Below are 19,888 nucleotides of genomic sequence, written 5' to 3' on the forward strand. Positions count from 1 at the left end.
GCCCAGACAGACTGAGCAAACAAACCTCCCTCCTATAGCATATGAGCATGAAGCCAGCCACGAGCTAGAATTGCCGGCAGCTGAGCAGGTAGATGAAAGGTGGGCTGATTCCCGCTTCCGGAGAATGGAGAGGCGACGTCAGCAAAAGGAAGGGAGGGGCAGGCCTGGATAAGTGCTGAGTCATGGAGCCACACCCCATGGCCTATATAAAGGATCTGCTTTTTGGCATTCCTTGAGTCAGGCAAAGTCTTATCTGGTTGCTGAAGTCACACTTTAGATTCCTGCCTGCCCTGAGAACTCTGACAGGAATTTGGCAAAGCTGCAGAGGCTTCATAGCCACGCTTGATACAGACTTCCCAGACCCGGCCGTCAGAGGAGGAGTGGGACACAACAGGCAAGCAGTTCCACTGGTTGGTTGTTCTCACCGGTAGGAAATTTCTCCTTAGTTCTAGATGTCTTATCTCCTTGATTAGTTTCCATCCATCGTATCTTGTCTTGCCTTCTGGTGCTTTGGACAATAGTTTTGCTTCTTTGTGGCAGCCCCTCAAATCCTGGAACACTGCTATTATATCTCCCCTCATCCTTTTTTTCACTAGACTAGACATACCCAATGCCTGCAACCATTCTTTATATGTTTTAGTCTTTAGCCCCCAAATCATCTTTGTTGCTCTCCTTTCCAGAGTCTCAACATCTTTTTACATTGTGGTGACCAAAACAGGATGCAGTATGCCAAGTGTGGCCTACTAAGGCTTTGTAAAGCGGTACTAACATGTCAGGTGATTCGATTCTATCGCTTTGTTAATGCAGCCTAGGATTGCATTGGCTTTTTTGGTTGTTGCCACACACTCTTCTTGGCTCATATTGAAGTGACTATCCACTTGGACTCCAAAATGCACATACACACATATACATGCAGTATGAAATTGAACAAAATGTCAATATTAAAATAGATTTGAACTTAACTTCCATTTTGTGAATATTGGCTCACAGCGGAGACAATTCTACCGAGTAATCCTCATTTTGCTGAACTTAAATACTCCCCAAACACAAATCATGCTATTTAATTTAAGCCATTCTGGAAATTGTTGAAAGACTGAGAAATGAATTCCTATGAAACAAAAAGATTCACGAGGGCCTGCCCTTCTGGTGTCTTGTTTTTATTCCAAGAAGTAATACAACAAATAGCCAAAAGCTTTTCCTAAGAAAGTCATCCCATTTGGAAGAGTTGTCGAGAACCTACATTCAATATGTAGGGCCGTGGTGGCTCAGACTGTAAGATAGCCTGTTATTAAAACACAGCAGCCTGCAATTACTGCAGGCTCGAATCCCACCAGGCCCAAGGTTGACTCAGCCTTCCATCCTTTATAAGGTAGGTAAAATGAGGACCCAGATTGTTTGGGGGGGCAATAAGTTGACTTTGTAAACATACAAATAGAATGAGACTATTGCCTTACATACTGTAAGCCGCCCTGAGTCTTCGGAGAAGGGCGGGATATAAATGTAAATTTTAAAAAAGTAAAAAAAATAACGTTAACATCCCTTACAACTAGAAATTCATTACTCATAAAAAAACAATACAGATATCTGACTAAGAAAGCACAACCATCACAGGTGGAAGGTAGTCACGAAGTCTGGATTACAAAACGTAGCATGGGAAAAACCCACTTTGCGTTTCCAATTCCAGAACAAGCCGCAACTAACCGCAGTTCAGCTGATAACAGGGAGTAGGGATCCAATATGCAGGCAAACAAGAAAAAGAGGGAGGAATATGATCAACTGCTTTAAAAGGTCTCTCTTTTAAAAGGAAAAAGTTGAATGTCATGTCTTAACACTTTCCCATTAAAAGGGCTGCAGAATTACCATTCATGGTAACTTAAGGGAGTCCTAATTCTAGCCATGCGTTCTGAAACAGCATATCACAGTGCCCTCTAGTGGCCAAAACTCCCAACTCTCCAACTTTCCCAATGACATGCAATCTATTTTTTTTAAGAATAGAATAAAATAGAATAGAATAGAATAGAATAGAATAGAATAGAATAGAATAGAATAGAATTTTTTATTGGCCAAGTGTGATTGGACACACAAGGCATTTGTCTTTGGGGCATATGCTCTCAGTGTACATAAAAGAAAAGATACCTTAATCAAGAATTCTAAGGTAAAAACAGTTAATGATAGTCATAGGGTACAAATAAGTGATCAGGAAACAATATCAATATAAATTGTAAGGACATAAGCAACAAAGTTGCAGTCATACAGTCATAAGTGGGAGGAGATGGCTAATAGGAACGATGAGAAGGTTAATAGTAGTGCAGACTTAGTGAATAGTTTGACAGTGTTGAGGAATTATTTGTTTAACAGAGTGATGGCATTTGAGAAGAAACTGTTCTTGTGTCTAGTTGTTCTGGTATGCAGTGCTCTATAGCAGGGGTCTCCAACCTTGGTCCCTTTAAGACTTGTGGACTTGAACTCTGGGAGTTGAAGTCCACAAGTCTTAAAGGGACCAAGGTTGGAGACCCCTGCTCTATAGCATCATTTTAAGAGTAGGAGTTGAAACAGTTTATGTCCAGGATGTGAGGGGGTCTGTAAATATTTTCACAGCCTTCTTTTTGACTCGTGCAGTATACAGGTCCTCAATGGAAGGCAGGTTGGTAGCCATTGTTTTTTCTGCAGTAAACTTCCAGATTGAATCATATAAAATTGACTGTCTACATTTTAAAAGTAAACAGGCAAATGGCCCTGTGAGGCAACTGGGGGTCAAACACAAAAACAAAGGAAGCTGATATGGTTAAAGGACTCAGTTCCAACTCCTATGTTTGCATGGCATTTGGAGAGAAAAAAATACAGATCTCTTTAAAAATAAGTGTGCAGATGTTTATATCAGGGCCTTTTCCTCTTCCTTCTGGAACAACGGCTCTCAATAGTATCTCCCCCATTTCAGATACTGATGAAATGTGCAAGTTCATACACCCTAATTAAGATTTATAATCAGTGGTGGGATTCAGCCAGTTCGCATCACTTCGGGAGAACCGGTTGTTAACTTTCTCAGCAGTTTGGCAAACTGGTTGTTGGAAGAAATCATTAGGACAGAGAACCGGTTGTTAAATTACTTGAATCCCACTACTGTTTATAATCATCATGTTACAAGAAGAAGTAAACAGCACTATTGCAACAAAACTCTTCAGAATTATATTCTTTTAATGTTTATACCGTTTTTAAAGGAAACAGTCACTTATGCGCCTAATTTTTAAATGCAATACAATGTGATTTATGTAATGGCAAAGTGCATTCCAGCAGGAGAAAATCCTCCGGAGTAAATAGCACCATCTGCTGGCAACTCCTTAAAGCAACCGTCTTCCTTCTGTCTTGTATATAAGCAGATGGGACAACTTGATGTTTACGACAAAATAGAGGTAGTCCTTGCCATATGACCACAACTGAGCCCAAAATGTATGTTGTTAAGCGAGACATTTGTTAAGTGAGTTTTGCCCCATTTTTACGACTTTTCTTGCCCCAGTTGTTAGGTGAATTACAGCAGTTGATAAGTTAGTAACCTTGATTGTTGAATGAATCTGGCTTCCCCCTGACTTTGCTTGTCCCAAGTTCCCAAAAGGGGATCACATGACTCTGGGACACTGCAACCGTCATAAATGTGAGTCAGTTGCCAAGCATCTGAATTTTGATCACATGATCATAGGGGAAGCTGCAAAGGTTGTAGCTGTGAAAAACGGTCGTTAAGTCGCGTTTTTCAGTGCCGTTGTAACTTTATAAACGGTCACTAAACAAACTGTTGTAAGTGTTATGGCCCACCGCCGGCCTGCGAAGCTGGCAGCAGAGTCGGACAGTGAAGAGGTTGGGGTGGAACATGGGCCAATCCTGGAGTCTGGGGAAGGCTCGGACGAGGGCTCTGCATCGGAGGCAGAGAAAGGGCCATCTGGGAGGTACGTGCTGCCTCCGGAGGCTCCAGAGTCGGACCTGAGCAAGGCAGAGTAACAGGGGGAGCCTGTTCCCAGTGCACGCATGCGCAGAGCTGCCAGAAGGCAAGAAGAGTTAAAACCGAAAGGACGACTCAGGAGTAAGGCTTGGAGATGATTGGCCTCTCCCATAATCCATCCTTTATAAGGTAGGTAAAATGAGGACCCAGATTGTTGGGGGGGCAATAAGTTGACTTTGTAAAAATATACAAATAGAATGAGACTATTGCCTTATACACTGTAAGCCGCCCTGAGTCTTCGGAGAAGGGCGGGGTATAAATGTAAAAAAACAAAAAAAAAAAAAAAAAAAGAGGAGCAAAGGCACGTGGGCCTTTGCAGGAAGCAACGTTGTTAATTCTGTGCAGTTTAAAACCTGAAGCTCTGTTTGATTCTGGACTCCATGTGGCTTTGCCAATGAGGTCTTTGGCAGCATGTCAAGGGAGATAAAGGTGGGTGATTATCCCGAAGGATTCTTTACAACTATTTGGGACTCATCTGTAAATGAACAGAATTCACAGCTGTTGCAATAGAAGAGGTTTTTGGGACTACTCGTGTGTTTTACTGACTCAGGAAGGTCAGAACAGTAAGTCGAGGACTACCTGTACATGTCTAGAAAGCTGTGGAAGCAAAATTCCCCATGTACATTTTTGGCAGAATTTGCAGCGGTCGCTTCACCAGGTATAATAGGGCTTTAGCTGTTGTAAATTAGTATTATTCCTCAACTTTGGCAACTTTTAAGACAAATTCTGAAAGTTGAAGTCCACACATCTTAAAAGTTGCCAAAGCTGAGAGACACCGCTCTAAACACAAGATACCTATCAAAAGAATTTAGCAGCCTAGCTATTGAAACAGTCATTGAATTATTCACCCATGACAGGAGGAGACGAAAACATATAAAAGCGTCCTTGATCTGCCAGGTTGCTGGTTCTTAAATATAAGATACCTGAACAAAAAACCACTTTTCACCAGCAGAGACACACAAAGTGGCAAATGAGATCAGATCTGATCTCATTTGCCACTTAAAACTTTTAGAAGAAACAGGAAGGGGTGAACTTTGGCAAGCGTATCGTAATGTATGTTTAACAAAATTATAATTGATATCGTCTCTGTCCAACCCTATTTCTATTTCAGCTAAAATGCTGGTAGACCAGTTTGGTTCTATGCTACCACAAAGAAACTGTGTGCGCATGCATATGTGTATGCATATGTGTGTGTGTGTATATTAAAAACATCCTAACTGGTAAAACAAGTCCAGAGTCAATTAGAGCGAAATGTATGCAGATGCACGTGATTCCCTGCCACTTAACTGTCAAGCAGCAGAATATTTTGCACTGTTTGAAGGCTTTACTTGCGGCTCTCTACTTTCTGCGACGCACAACTCACCAAAAATTCTGATTTATTGGTGGAGGCATATGAAAACAATCGCTCGGGAGTATTCCCAAACTGATCCCATCGGGACTTTTTTGTAGTATTTCGTTACAAAAGGGCGATATGAAATCTTAAGCTTTTCGATCAATTACTGAGCTACTGGGGGGGGGGGAGGGGAACCATCCACCGATTAAAACAGTCTGAATAATTCCTTTTCTCCCCCCACAACATCAGGCTTTGGATTTTATTACTCCAGTTCAAGGGACAATCGTGTTATGGGAACAGTGGGCAAAATATTGGTTGACCACATTTTTTTCCCCATCCAAACCTGGGTAGCTGCAGTCAAACTTCACTGCCACTTTTAATCTATGGGGTATGCTGAATGTTTTGCGTTCACAATATTTGTGGCCTGTGGTTAAATGTTCTCATGGCCCGTAATTTGCTTGCACCTTTGATTGATTTTTTGAAGCCATAGAGAGGGCATATAACTCAATGAAACAGCAAGTACAGTGCCTGGAAGCCGTACAGGTCTGGATGGGGAGAAACAGGCTCAAGCTCAATCCCTCCAAGACAGAGTAGCTGTGGATGCCGGCATCCCGGTACAGTCAGCTGCAGCCGTGGCTGACTGTTGGAGGCGAGTCATTGGCCCCAATGGAGAGGGTGCGCAACTTGGGCGTTCTCCTGGATGGACGGCTGTCCTTTGAAGACCATTTGACGGCCGTCTCCAGGAGAGCTTTTTACCAGGTTTGCCTGGTTCGCCAGTTGCGCCCCTTTCTAGACCGGGATGCCCTATGCACGGTCACTCACGCTCTCGTGACATCTCGTCTGGATTACTGCAATGCTCTCTACATGGGGCTCCCCTTGAGGAGCACCCGGAGACTCCAGTTAGTTCAGAATGCGGCTGCGCGGGTGATAGAGGGAGCCCCTCGTGGCTCCCATGTGACACCTCTCTTGCGCAGACTGCACTGGCTACCTGTGGCCTTCTGGGTGCGCTTCAAGGTTCTGGTAATTATCTTCAAAGCGCTCCATGGCATAGGGCCGGGTTACTTACGGGACCGTCTGCTGCCACCGATTGCCTCTCACCGACCCGTGCGCTCTCACAGGGAGGGACTCCTCAGGGTGCCGTCAGCCAAGCAGTGCCGACTGGCGACACCCAGGGGAAGGGCCTTTTCTGTGGGGGCTCCCACCCTCTGGAACGAACTTCCCCCAGGACTTCGCCAACTTCCTGACCTTCGAACCTTCCGCCGCGAGCTTAAGACACATCTATTTATTTGCGCAGGATTGGACTAGAATTTTTAAATTTTGAATTTGGTTTTAATGGGGTTTTATTATTTGTATTTCTATTTTAAATATTTGGCCTTATTTAATAAGTTTTTTAATTGTTGTTTTATCCTGTATTTATATGTATGTTTTATTCTGGCTGTAAACCGCCCTGAGTCCCTAGGGAGATAGGGCGGTATAAAAATGCGAAAAATAAATAAAATAATAAATAAATAACATATCCCAAGCTTGTTGTCCATTTTCCTCTTTTCCTTTTGATCCCTTTTAATTGATTGAACACTTGCATCCTATGGCTCCACACAAATATCCTTCTAAAATAAGAACTGTCTACTTATTTCTGAAGAAACCTGGGACACACTACTAGTACATAGTGTGTTGCACGGAACTTGGCACAACTCAAAAATACAACCTGCCCCAAAAATAAGCCCTAGCTTGATTTTTATACGTGTGCCCACTATAAGCCCTACCCTCCCAAAATAAGCCCTAATTAAGACCCCGCCCACTCAGGGATGCACAGGGTGGGCGAGGCGCACAGCTAAAAATTAAGCTAGGGTGGGGATGGGGGGGTGGAGCTGCCCTATTTACCAGGCCTCGCACACCCCGACACCTGCTTGCCTTGCAGACCTATGTCTGGGGCTGCTTGCCGCCGCTCACCTGCATCGCCTCCCCCCTCGCCCCTCTGCAGCCAATAATACAGCTCCTGCTGCAGAAGAAGCAAGCTGGCAGTAGGCTGTTGGTGCTGCCGCCACAAGGTGAGTCAGTAATTAGACATCCTCCAAAATAAGACCTGGTGTTGTGTCTGCACCCCCCAAGCTGGGCCTCCTGCCAGAAAGTGAGGGGGAAGGGCCGTCAGGACTTACCTCGGGAGCACCGGCTTCCCTGGCTCAGCTCCAGGAGCCAGAGGCAGGCCAGGTGAAAGAGATAACGAGGACTCCGTCCCCTGACTCTCCCCCCCCCATGCCTCCAGACACAACTGATGGCAATCAGGCCTGGCTGGACCTTAGGTTTCGTAGGCAGGAGAGGAGGGAACAACAGAAGCAGGGGTGGGGCAGGCCTAGGAAGTGCTGAGTCATGGAGCCACACCCCACAGGATATAAAGGCAGCAAGAGCTGCTGTGCCTCTTCGTACCAGGCAAATTAACTGCTTAACTAAGAGCTGAAGTACTGTTTGACTCATCGGCATTGAGGGAGATAACAGAGACACTTGGCAGACGCTCGCTATTTTGCTGCCAGAGCTGATAGTGCCGGCTAATTAAGCCATCGCTGAGGCGAAGGGGGACAGAACACCTGGTGCTTTTTTTGGTGGTTAAAAAATGTAAGACTGGGTCTTATTTTCGGGGGAACACAGGTAAGAACCAAACTTTGATTTTATATTTATTTTATTTTAAAACTTGCTTTTAAGGCTTATTTCCTTGACCCGTCTACCTTCATACATGCAGAGCATATATTGTAAGTACACCATCACAAACTGGAACTGCAAAAAAGAATCCATAGTTTGTCAGGTAACTGCATCCCTTAGACATCTAGAACAACCCACAAAACCTGGCATACATTATTGTGCAAATGAAGCTAATTAGACAATTTGGGTCAGCTGCAACATAGCGAGCAGAAATGATCTAATCCAGGAGTCTCCAACCTTGGTCACTTGTGGACTTCAACTCCCAGAATTCCTCAGCCAGCAAAGTTGTCTGAGGAACTCTGGGAGTTGAAGTCCACAAGTCTTAAAGTGACCAAGGTTGGAGACCCCTGATCTAATCCACATCCTATACGCAACAGCATCAGGATGCCTAGGATATCACTTCCTGTCCTGGGACGTCCAACCTGCCTTCTGCTGTATAACAACTTAGAAATGGTGAAGATATATTGGAACATTAATGGTAGCCATGAAGGTGACTTCACTTTGAACTGATTTGAGTGAAAACATGCTATTACATCAATTGGACCTACATTGGTTAACAAAATTATTTCTGTTAGACTGAAATTATTTCACATACTGATTTTCTCTGGAAGGATCTTTGTTTTCTCTTGAATTTTATCCTGTTTAGAAATAGGATAATAGAAAGCAATACTGCACAGTTCAGAGATCTTATTAAAACTGTTAGTTATAAGGTTGGACAGAAACACGTTCTCTATCAATTACATGCTGATAGAAAAACCCACTTCTATAGTCAAACAAGCGTTTATTGCCAGGTGTCCCAACTGAAGGATCACTTTAAAATATGCCTGTACTTTTAAGAATTTCTCTGCTTAATTGCCCATTTCTTTCCTACTGTTCAGTCCCTGACATAAATATTTAAAGAGAATTGCAGTAATACCAGTTTTTCTCCTTTGATTTGCTTTTCCCTCTCATGCACAGAATAATCACTTTGTTTAATAAATGCTCCAATAATGCTAGATTTTATTTGAAGATATTCAAGGCCTATAATAAATATAAAATTTCAAGAGGAAGTCTTTCATGGATTCGGGGAATAACTAACTTTATTTTTCATTTGAAGTTGTGCAGTATGATAATGACTCCTTTCTGCAACCAATTCAGTGATAACCTTATGGGGAGGTAAATAACAAGCAACTCAAAAGCCAAATATTAATATTAGTGGAGGTGAGACTTTATAGCAATTTATACTATTGGTAGCATCAGTAGGCAAAAACGATTTTTGAAACAGTTTTGAAGACAAATCCAACAGTCAAGTCAAATAAAAACTCACACATAGGTTTATTCAACATTTAGTTGTATAATATATTCATCACATATGCCATTATCCCCAGAAATGAATACTTTAATATTATCTTGACAATATAATTACAGCTCTGATCATATTTGAAAAAAACTTGCACTAATTCCTTTGAAGTAGAAAAGAACAAAAGCGAAAGTTTGAAATAAATTCAGGGCTACCCTTTTTAAGTAACTAAGAAAAAAATTATGCAGGTTACATTACAGTTACTCTACTGGTTATTTTTGTCTACTACAATGACAATAATGTAATTTTCATCAGTTTTTTTTTTCTTCAATTACTTGGAAAGGGTTTGCCCTGAATTTTAGACTAACAAGATGCACCATTTAAAGGGAAAATCAAATTTAAAAATAATAAATGCAGAAATCTGCAATGGAAAAACTGACTGTTAAATATTATGTTTCTTGAAGAATTTAGCAGAAACAATTAGCATTTCTTCTTAATTAAATATTGACTAGTATAATATCGTAGGAGATATTTTTTCAGAACCATCCTGTTATAGAGAAGGAAAAAATTACATTATTTTTAACATCCCCCAGTTCTACTTAAGGTTCCTTTCTCCAGCCAATGAAATGTGCATTTTTTTTTAATACTCTCTATGCTGGATGGAAATATTATTTAATGCTTGCATGTAGTTATGTTGCTCATCCCTAGTTTGTACAGAATATTTCATTTTACAGACTAAAGAAAAATACTGAGGTTGTTTGTATGGAATAACTGCATATTATACAGACACAAATGTGCACAAGTAGACAAACTACAACTCATGAGGTTGGGCACTTATTTATATTTCTTCTCTCTTTTCATCATTAAAAACAATCAGGCTGTGCTGAAAATTAAACTAAAGGAGGCTGTTTGCTATTTGCTGCAAGGAGGCAAATTGCTGGGAGGCAGAGGCAGATTTTTTTTTTCTTGTTTTCCTCCCCCAAAAAGGTAGGTGGGTCTTATAGCCCGGAGCGTCTTATACTCTGAAAAATATGGTATCTCCATTCTGAAGAACCTGATTTTCATCAGAACCTCCATAAATACATAAAACATGTATAAAGGTTCTTTTCAATATTACTTACAGCAGGGGTCTCCAACCTTGGTCCCTTTAAGACTTGTGGACTTCAACTCCCAGAGTCCTGGCTGAGGAACTCTGGGAGTTGAGGTCCACAAGTCTTAAAGGGACCAAGGCTGGAGACCTCAATGTAGAAGATGGGGCAGAATTATTCAAAATTATTCCAGAAGACGGGACAGACAAGAGGGGATTTAAATCACAAGAAGGTGGGTTATAATTAGACATCAAACAGAATGTCTAATGATGAAATATGTTCAACGATAGAAAAGAACATATGACAATGGTGGTATCATTCTCACTGGAAGTTTTTAATTAGGCTGGAAAGCTGTCCATCAGTTATGCTGTGGTTGTAGATTCCTGACCATGAAACAAGATTGGACTAGATGATCTCCAGTGTCTCTAGCAACCCTTTTATTCTAGGATTCCCTGAAACTTATATTGGTTTTTTTTTTTTTTTTTAATTCTCAAATAATCTTAGGAATTGAAGCTTGGGGTTGATGCTGAAACCTATCTTTGGACACATGTCAATGAAAATTCTCAGTCACCCAGACAGAGTTATCTGGAAGTTGAGTCATGGCAATGGGACATCTCTTCTGTTTGGTTTGAAACATTTTGCAGTCTACTGAAGAAGCTATGAAATGTTTCAAGCCAAAAAGAAAAGAAATCTCGACTCAACTTTCAAACTATTTTTGAAGACATTGCTTCCAGATTTCCAGGTCTCATAATTCACTGCTATAAGAGAATCATTATTAAAATGAATTTAAGTCCATGTGGTTTATATGTATGTATGTATGTATGTATGTATGTATGCATGCGTGCGTGTGTGTGTGTGTGTGTGTGTGTGTGTGTGTGTGTGTGTGTATAGTATTAAATGATGTCAACGTGTGGCATGTTGGGGACTGCCATTTACCGGAAATGGTGTAGAGTCTCCTGCTTGAGTGGGGGTTGGACTAGATGACCTACAACAGGGGCCTGCAACCTTAAACGCTCAAAGAGCCATTTGGACCCGTTTCCCACAGAAAAAAAACACCACCAGGAGCCACAAAACCTGGGTGGGTGTGGCCAACTCCATGTCACTCACTCCAACCCAGTCACATGACACCCCCCCTAGCCACACCTATCCCATTAGGGCAGAGAACCGGTTGTTAAAAAACACCGGAAACCACAAAACCCTTTTCTTTCTCTCTCTTTCTCTTTCTCTCTCTCTCTCTCTCTCCCCGTCTCTGTATCTCTCCCTTTTTTCTGGAGCAAAAGTACTCACTTATGAGCATTGGCTCTGCCTATTAAATGTTTTGAAAGGAAGGAAGAAAAAAAGAGAGAAGTTCACAACTTGCTTTGTTTGTTCAAGAGCTCATTAATTTCAACAGCTCTTGTACCAGGGAGAATTTAACAGTCCACGTTTGATTGAAATATAGACTGCTTTATCTCTGGGGCGACAAAGCTGTGAGTACACCTGCCAGAGAACAAATGTATTGAGCTGCTCCATCAAGGTAATTGCGGGTGGGCTTGTATTAGCCATATAGAAAAGGAAACGGAGATAATATAGCTGCTGATACAAGGCAGAAAAACCAAATATTTGCTGATATTTTTGCTCCTGGAGTCATAAAAAGATGGAACATTGAACATAGAATAATAGGGTTGGAAGGGAATTTGGAGGTGTTCTAGTTCAACCCACTGCCGCTTGGGGCCCACCAGTGGCCAGCTGAGCTGGCAGCAGAACTGGACAGTGAAGAGGTTGGGGAGAAACATGGACCAGTCCTGGAGTCTGGGGAAGACTCTGATGAGTGCTCTGCGTCTGAGGCAGAGATGGAGCCAGGACCGTCTGACAGTTATCAGCTACCTTCGGAGTTGGAGATAAGTGGGGCTGAAGAACAGGTGGAGCCTGTTCCCGATGTGCAAATGTGCAGAGCTGACAGGAGAAGGGAACAGTTAAGGAACAAGGGCCAACTCAGGAGTAAAGGCACAGATGGAGGGTGAATGGCCCCTCCCATAGGGAATAAAGAGGAGCGAAAGGGGTGTGGAGTTTGCAGGAGACAATTAGTTCATTTCAGTAGTGTGAAGATCACCTCATGACTCTCAGAGACTCCTTGCCAATCTTTTCTTGTTCAGCATTGCATTTGGAAATATCGGCCTAGCAGCTCTCCAAGCCTGATAAGGTCTGTGGTTGTAAATTCACCCAGAATAGAATAGAATAGAATAGAATAGAATAGAATAGAATAGAATAGAATAGAATAGAATAGAATAGAATAGAATAGAATAGAATAGAATAGAATCTTTATTGGCCAAGTGTGATTGGACACACAAGGAATTTGTCTTGGTGCATACGCTCTCGGTGTACATAAAAGAAAAGATACATTCGTCAAGAAACATAAGACTTAATGATAGTCGTAGGGAACAAATAAGCAATCAAATCATATTAGGAAACAGTCAGTATAAATTGTAAGGATACCAGCAACAAGGTTACAGTCATATAGTGATAAGTGGGAGGAGATGGGTGACAGAAACGATGAGAAGATTAATAGTAATGCAGACTTAATAACTAGTTTGACAGTGTTGAGGGAATAGAATAGAATAGAAGTAGAAATAGAAGGAGAAATAGAAATAGAAGGAGAACCCCAAGGCTCTGTTTTAGGCCCAGTACTCTTCAACATCTTCATTAATGACTTGGACAAGGGGATAGATGGGGAACTCATCAAATCTGCAGATGACACCAAGCTGGCAGGAATAGCCAACACTCCAGAAGATAGGCTCAAGATACAGAAGGATCTTGAGAGACTTGAACATTGGGCGCTAACTAACAAAATGAAATTCAACAGTGAAAAAAGTAAGATTCTACATTTAGGCAAAAAAACCCAAAATGCACAGGTACTGGATATGTGGTACCTTGCTCAATAGTAGTAACTGTGAGAGGGATCTTGGAGTTCTAGTGAACAACCATTTAGAAATGAGCCAGCAGTGTGCAGCAGCTGCCAAAAAAGCCAACACAGTTCTGGACTGCATAAACAGAGGGATAGAATCAAGATCACGTGAAGTGTTATTACCATGTTATAATGCCTTGGTAAGGCCACACTTGGAATATTGCATTCAGTTTTGGTCGCCACGATGCAAAAAAGAAGTTGAGACTCTAGAAAGAGTGCAGAGAAGAGCAACAAAGATGATTAGGGGCCTGGAGGCTAAAACATATGAAGAACGGTTGCAAGAACTCGGTATGCCTAGTTTAATGAAAAGAAGGACTAGGGGAGACATGATAGCAGTGTTCCAATATCTCAGGGGTTGCCACAAAGAAGAGGGAGTCAAACTATTCTCCAAAGCACCTGAGGGTAGAACAAGAAGCAATGGGTGGAAACTAATCAAGGAGAAATGCAACTTATTTATTATTTATTTATTTATTTTATTAAATTTTTATACCGCCCTTCTCCCGAAGGACTCAGGGCAGTGTACAGCCAAAGATAAAACACGAAATATATACAATTAAAACATTTAAAAACTAGCAAATTACAAAAAGGCTGATAATTAAAAATTTAGTTTTAAAATTTTAGAAATATTAATAACTTAGAACTAAGGAAAAATTTCCTGACAGTTAGAACAATTAATCAGTGGAACAACTTGCCTGCAGAAGTTGTAAATGCTCCAACACTGGAAATTTTTAAGAAAATGTTGGATAACCATTTGTCTGAAATGGTGTAGGCTTTCCTGCCTGGGCAGGGGGTTGGACTAGAAGACCTCCAAGGTCCCTTCCAACTCTGTTATTATTATTATTATCATTCCATTTTAACTATTTTAATTCCTCAAGGTGCTCTGGCACCCGGCCTGATTAGTAACTCCAGTTTGCAGGTATTTCTAATCTAATGATTGGTATTTAGGGCAGCTTTTTGCAAGCAAAGACGTTTTTTGTATTTTTGTACAGGTAATCCATGACTTACAACAGTTACAATGGCACTGAAAAAAGTGACTTATGACTATTTTTCACCCTTACTACCGTTGCAGCAAACTGTCATTAGGGCAAAGAAGCGATGTCACATGACCACTTGGCCACTCCCACCCAATCACATGAAGCACCGCAGTTGTGAAATGAGTGACATGGTTGTTAAGAATGCTGCAACGGGCATAAATGATCATAAGTATGAGGACTGATCGAAAGTGAGACCTGTCACAAATCCCCCTTTCAGCCCTCTGGGTAGTCCCTATGTGCATAGGGAGTACTCAGAGGGCTGAAAAAGTTATTTTTTGACCAGTCCTCGCACTTTTGACTGGTCCTCGCACTTACAACTGTCTTCACATTTTACGTTTTGCTCCCTATCTTGTAACCATGGTGACGAGAAGCAGTTGTGAAATGAGTGACCCGGATGTTAAGAAAGCTCCAACGGGCATAAATGTGAGGATCGGCATCAAGTGCGAGGACCGGTCAAAAGTGCGAGGACCGGTCAGAAATGACTTTTTTCAGCCCTCTGAGTAGTCCCTATGCACATAGCCACGCCCACCCAGTCACATGACCACCAAGCCATGCCCCAAAGTAAACCCACAGAACCAATTGTTAAAAAAAATTTGAATCCCACCACTGGTACAATCTGTCCCACAATTTTTTTTCTTTCTTGCCTGCATTCCTGTATGAGAAATGATGTCAGAATTGAAAAACCAAGAGAAACAATTTCTTTCTCCCTCTCTCCTTCTTTCCCTGTCATTAAACACAGCTTTGTCTCACAATACTTTGGCATGAAGAAATCGGTGTCTGCACATAAGCAGAAATAACACAGGGAGCTGGCCCTAGGCAGAGGGATGTTGCAACCAAACAAAAAAGACCAACAACCAGGATGGCAACCAAAGTCCACAACCAAAGTCCACAACCAAAGTCTACAATCAAAGACTACAACCAAAGGGCCAAGCCTTCTGTGCCAAAAGATGAGACATAGGCAGCTTTCGTGAGGAGTTAGTAGGTTCCCTTGGGCTGCCATTGGTGTGTCTAGAAAAGGTGGAGAAGGTGAGCTTTGACAGGATCCCAAAGGAGGGATCCTGTCCCAAAGGAGGGATCCTGTCATCTCCTTGGGGATTCTGATGGCTTTGTGATATCATCCCTATCAGTCAACTGTCAGTTTCTGCCAGTTGTTGGTGACCAGATTGAAGATGGCTCCTAAGATGTAAGTAGGCCTTTTTAAGGGCTGCTGGGGCTCTGGGTAACCTTCCCCATTTTGTAGCCAGAGAATTAGGAGATTCCTGGGAGGAGAGGGGGAATGGGGGGGGGGCAAATCTGCTCCAGAGGAATTTTATCCTTATTGGGGCTAAAAGACTTGGCTGAGTACTTTCCAATTGGTTGGGATAACTTAGCAGCCTGAACCTGTGAATTAGGAAAACCTGTTTAAAATTTGGTAAAGTCAGGTGGTGGAGGAACACATCCAGTCAGGTAAAACCAAGTCCAGGTTAAAAGTGATGGGCTCAAGCCAGGAGTATCATGTTCCCATTCTAATTTTCTGCATCCAAGTCATTATGGAAACCAGGCTTTAGTTGGTCCCTTTCCTTACATTCCTTTCTCTCTCTTCTAGGGCATTCTTCAGACTTTTCTCTTGTTTTGGAGGGAAAAACAAGAAGGCGAAGGACCAGTCTCCCATCATCAAATCAGAGGAAACCACCAAGGCTCCTGGCCAAATCACATATATTGTGGATGTGGTCCTCCACAAAGTGGAGCGATGTGGTGAGTGGACACTTTGGATTGCAACACTGAGAAGGAAAGGGAAGGATTTCCTTGAGGAGCAGATGACACCTAGATGCAGGGATAGAGCTGAGAAGGCCCAGTGGTTAGAGTGCAGTACTGCAGGCTACTTCAGCTGACTGCTAGCTGCCGTTCAGCAGTTCAAATCCCACCAGGCTCAAGGTTGACTCAGCCTTCCATCCTTCCGAGGTGGGTAAAATGACAACCCAGATTGTTGGGGGCAATAGGCTGACTCTGTAAACCGCTTAGAGGGACATAAAACCCTGTGAAGCGGTATATAAGTCTAAGTGCTACTGCTACACTATGCACACACACATATATATACAAATATTAACACACATCTGCATCTTTGAAGATGCACAGAGGGAGAGGTCAGAGGCCAAGCTGTTCCTGAGGACCCACCAAGCACCCCTCCCTCCTGCGGCTCCAGCATCTATATTGACTCCCGACAAGTTCTCCTGCTTCCATTTGGCTCTTCAGGGAACCTTTAAGAGGGTTCACCTGCACGTATTCATATACATTGGCAAGTGGGGAGGGAGAATCTATAGGGCAGGATTTGCCTGAGGCCTCAGTGAGAAGATCTCTCGTGGCCAGGAGAATCCACCAGCTCTCTGAAGCAGAAAAGGATTTTAATAGATGGAATTGGGTCTCGAGGGAAAGGAGGACCTGATTTTGGAGGGTTTTCTTCATCTGGGGGAGACCGAAACCTCTACTGAGCACCTGCCTCTCCTTTTCCAGATTTCTCCACAAGAGACCAAAAGAAGAAACTCTTCATAAAAAGGAACGAGGTATGTAGAAAACTGAGGATTGTGAGCCCCAACCTCCCTCTTAGGAGAAAAGGGCAGGGAGGCAGGGTTTCTTTTTCCTTTTGATCCACTTGATGGTGGACTAGAAAATCCCTGGATAGGATGTCTTCTTGATAATATTTGGATCGATGGGCCAAGGGAGGATGGGGAGTCACCCCGCAAGGCGTGTACTCACAACAGTACAATGGAATTCTTTTCTGTCTCTTCCAGATTGGCCATCAATCTCCAGTGAAATTTGGGCCGCCTGAAAATCAGGATTTTATTAATGAAGGTAACTTTATCACTGATAAAGTAATAAATGAAGGTAATTATCACTGATCATCACAAGTTAAATTAAAACTGCCCCAGCACTCTGAAGGCCTATGTCATTCACTTAACAACAATTATAAAAATCATCTTAAAACTGACCAAAATTCTGAACTCAATTAGTGTTGTAATTTGGGGGTGACCATTTTGTGGTTTACACCAATGTAGCCAAGAGATGAAACTGCAACATCTCTGTAGCCTTCAGGTCTTCTCACTGTGTTCATAAACCTAGCTTCCTCTCTGCCATCTTCTTTCCTTCATTTGTTTCACCTTTTTTCCCCACGCAGGCGACCTGGTTTTGGAAGAACTTTGATGGAAGCAGCTTTGTACCATTTATGGTGGACATGTGACAAAGCAAAGCAGTTCTGGAGTGGGATTCACCTCTTAATGACAAGGGAATAGAAACATACATTCAGAGATTATTGGATGCTTAAATTCCTGTGATGTAATCAACTTTTGCTTTGAAGTTCTTTGTTCTGTTAATATAAAAGTTAATGTAAATTAGTTTAGCCAAGTTCTCCCTTCCCCCCTTTATCAATGTACTCTAATAAAATGTTTTTAAATCATTTTCTGACTTGTTTGCTTATTGGGAAAGGTTGTAGAACAAGGAAGAATCTAGAGCCAGATATGGCCAAAAGATTGAGGTGGGAAAAAATGGGGAAAAAAAGAAGATGCTCTATCCAGCCCTCCACGTACAGCGGTTTGTTTAGTGACTGCTTGAAGTTACAACAGCACCAAGAAGAGTGGCTTATGACCGCTTTTCACACTTACAACCATCGCAGCATCTCCATGGTCACGGGATCAAAATTCAGACACTTGACAACTGGCTCAGATTTAGATTTTTGACAGTTGCCTTGTCCCAGAGTCATGTGATCACCTTTTGCAACCTTCCCAGCTGGCTTCTTACCAGCAAAATCAATGGAGGAAGCCAAGTTTGCTTAACAACCACACTATTCACTTAACAACTTCTGACTCACTAAAGAACCACAGCAAACGGGTCATGAAATGGGGCATGATTCATTTAACAACTGTCTTGTTTAGCAGCATTGTGCTCTATTGTTGTAAATCAATGCTTATGTTTAAAGCAATTTTTTTTTATATAGAACAGTGTGTATCTGGAAGAAGCCAGCCTTGTGTCATAAATACAACATGAATTCTTTGCAGAGAATTCTCCATTTATGACTGGTCACTTAGCGACAATTCAAAGGTATGACAGAGCCCAGAGCTGCCAATGACCCAGATTCAAATTCTGATGGTTCCCCTCCGCCTGCCTTCATGGTCACATGATTGCATTTTGGGCCCTGCACAACCAGCCCACATTTACGGCTGTTTACAGCTTCCCATGGTCACATTACAGAGATTAATTTTTTGCTGGAAACAAGAGTTCACTTCCAGTTTCATGAAAAAAACATCACATAGGGAAGAATGGAATTTGCTTAATGACCATGGCACTTGCTTTATGACTGCCATGTTCACTTAATGACCACCACAACAAAAGTTGTAAAATTGGTCAAGGTCCATGACGATCCACTTAATGACCGTCAGTATGTACTACTGTAATTGCAAGCTCAATAACAGTTGAAAGTGGAGAGCTACCTGCATTGATTCCTTTATTCCACTTCTATCCAGAATTTCTGTCCAGAATTTCAGGCTGGGGTTTGTGACATCCCCTCCTCTCATTTCCCCCCCACCCCCATAAAAGCAATTCTGAAAAGTAGACTGGAGTCGACAAATGAATTGGCCCAAAGTCACTTTGGATCATGCCAGACAAATTGCATTCTTTGACACAGTGACTAAGTTAGCCAACCAACCAAATGCTGCAGGCATCATATACTTGGACTTCAGTAAGGCATTTGACAAGGTAGACCACAACCTGCTTCTTGGTAGAACAGACAGTACCACTGCCAGATGGATTCGCAATTGGCTGACCTACCATACCCAGCATGAAGTCCTCAATGGGAATAGCTACTGGGTCAGAGGTGGTGTTCAGCAGGTTCTGACCAGTTCTGGAGAACCACTAGTGGAAATTTTGAGTAGATCGGAGAACCAGTAAATACCACCTCTGACTGGCCCTGCCCCCATCTATTCTCTGCCTCCTGAGTCCCAGCTGATCGGGAGGAAATGGGGATTTTGTAGTATCCTTCTCCTGGAGTGGAGATTTTACAGTATGCTTCCCCTGCCATGCCCACCAAGCCACGCCCACCAAGCCATGCCATACCCACCAAGCCACACCCACAAAACCATTAGTAAAAAAATTTGAATCCCATCACTGTACTGGTTCTTTTCAGGGATATACATAAACCAGAGTAGCTATCTACATGTGTCTGAAGGACTGTGATGTAGAACAGGGGTCTCCAACCTTGGTCCCTTTAAGACTTGTGGACTTCAACTCCCAGAGTTCCTCAGCCAGCTGGCTGAAGGACTCTGGGAGTTGAAGTCCACAAGTCTTAAAGGGACCAAGGTTGGAGACCTCTGACTTACAGAACATGTAGATAACAAGCCACAGCGTTTAAATCTACCACTAATAAAATTTCTATGGAGATCCTCAGTCCTCCAGGCCATGGTTGTCTCAAAGGTGCTTTTTCAAGAGGCAACTGGACTTTCTGGTTTTTCTTTGAAGATGTTTTGCTTCTCATCCAAAACGCTTCAGACCTGAAGAAG

At 42.4% G+C, this 19,888-nt stretch overlaps 1 protein-coding gene across 2 annotated transcripts in view; it reads right to left on the reverse strand.

Moving 5' to 3' along the window:
• Positions 1-19,888, reverse strand: part of ATXN10 (ataxin 10) — an 89,267-nt gene that overhangs the window by 56,067 nt on the left and 13,312 nt on the right. The gene's annotated exons all lie outside the window — the stretch shown is intronic.

This window comes from Ahaetulla prasina, chromosome 7, assembly GCF_028640845.1.
Source record: "Ahaetulla prasina isolate Xishuangbanna chromosome 7, ASM2864084v1, whole genome shotgun sequence".
NCBI lineage: Eukaryota > Metazoa > Chordata > Lepidosauria > Squamata > Colubridae > Ahaetulla > Ahaetulla prasina.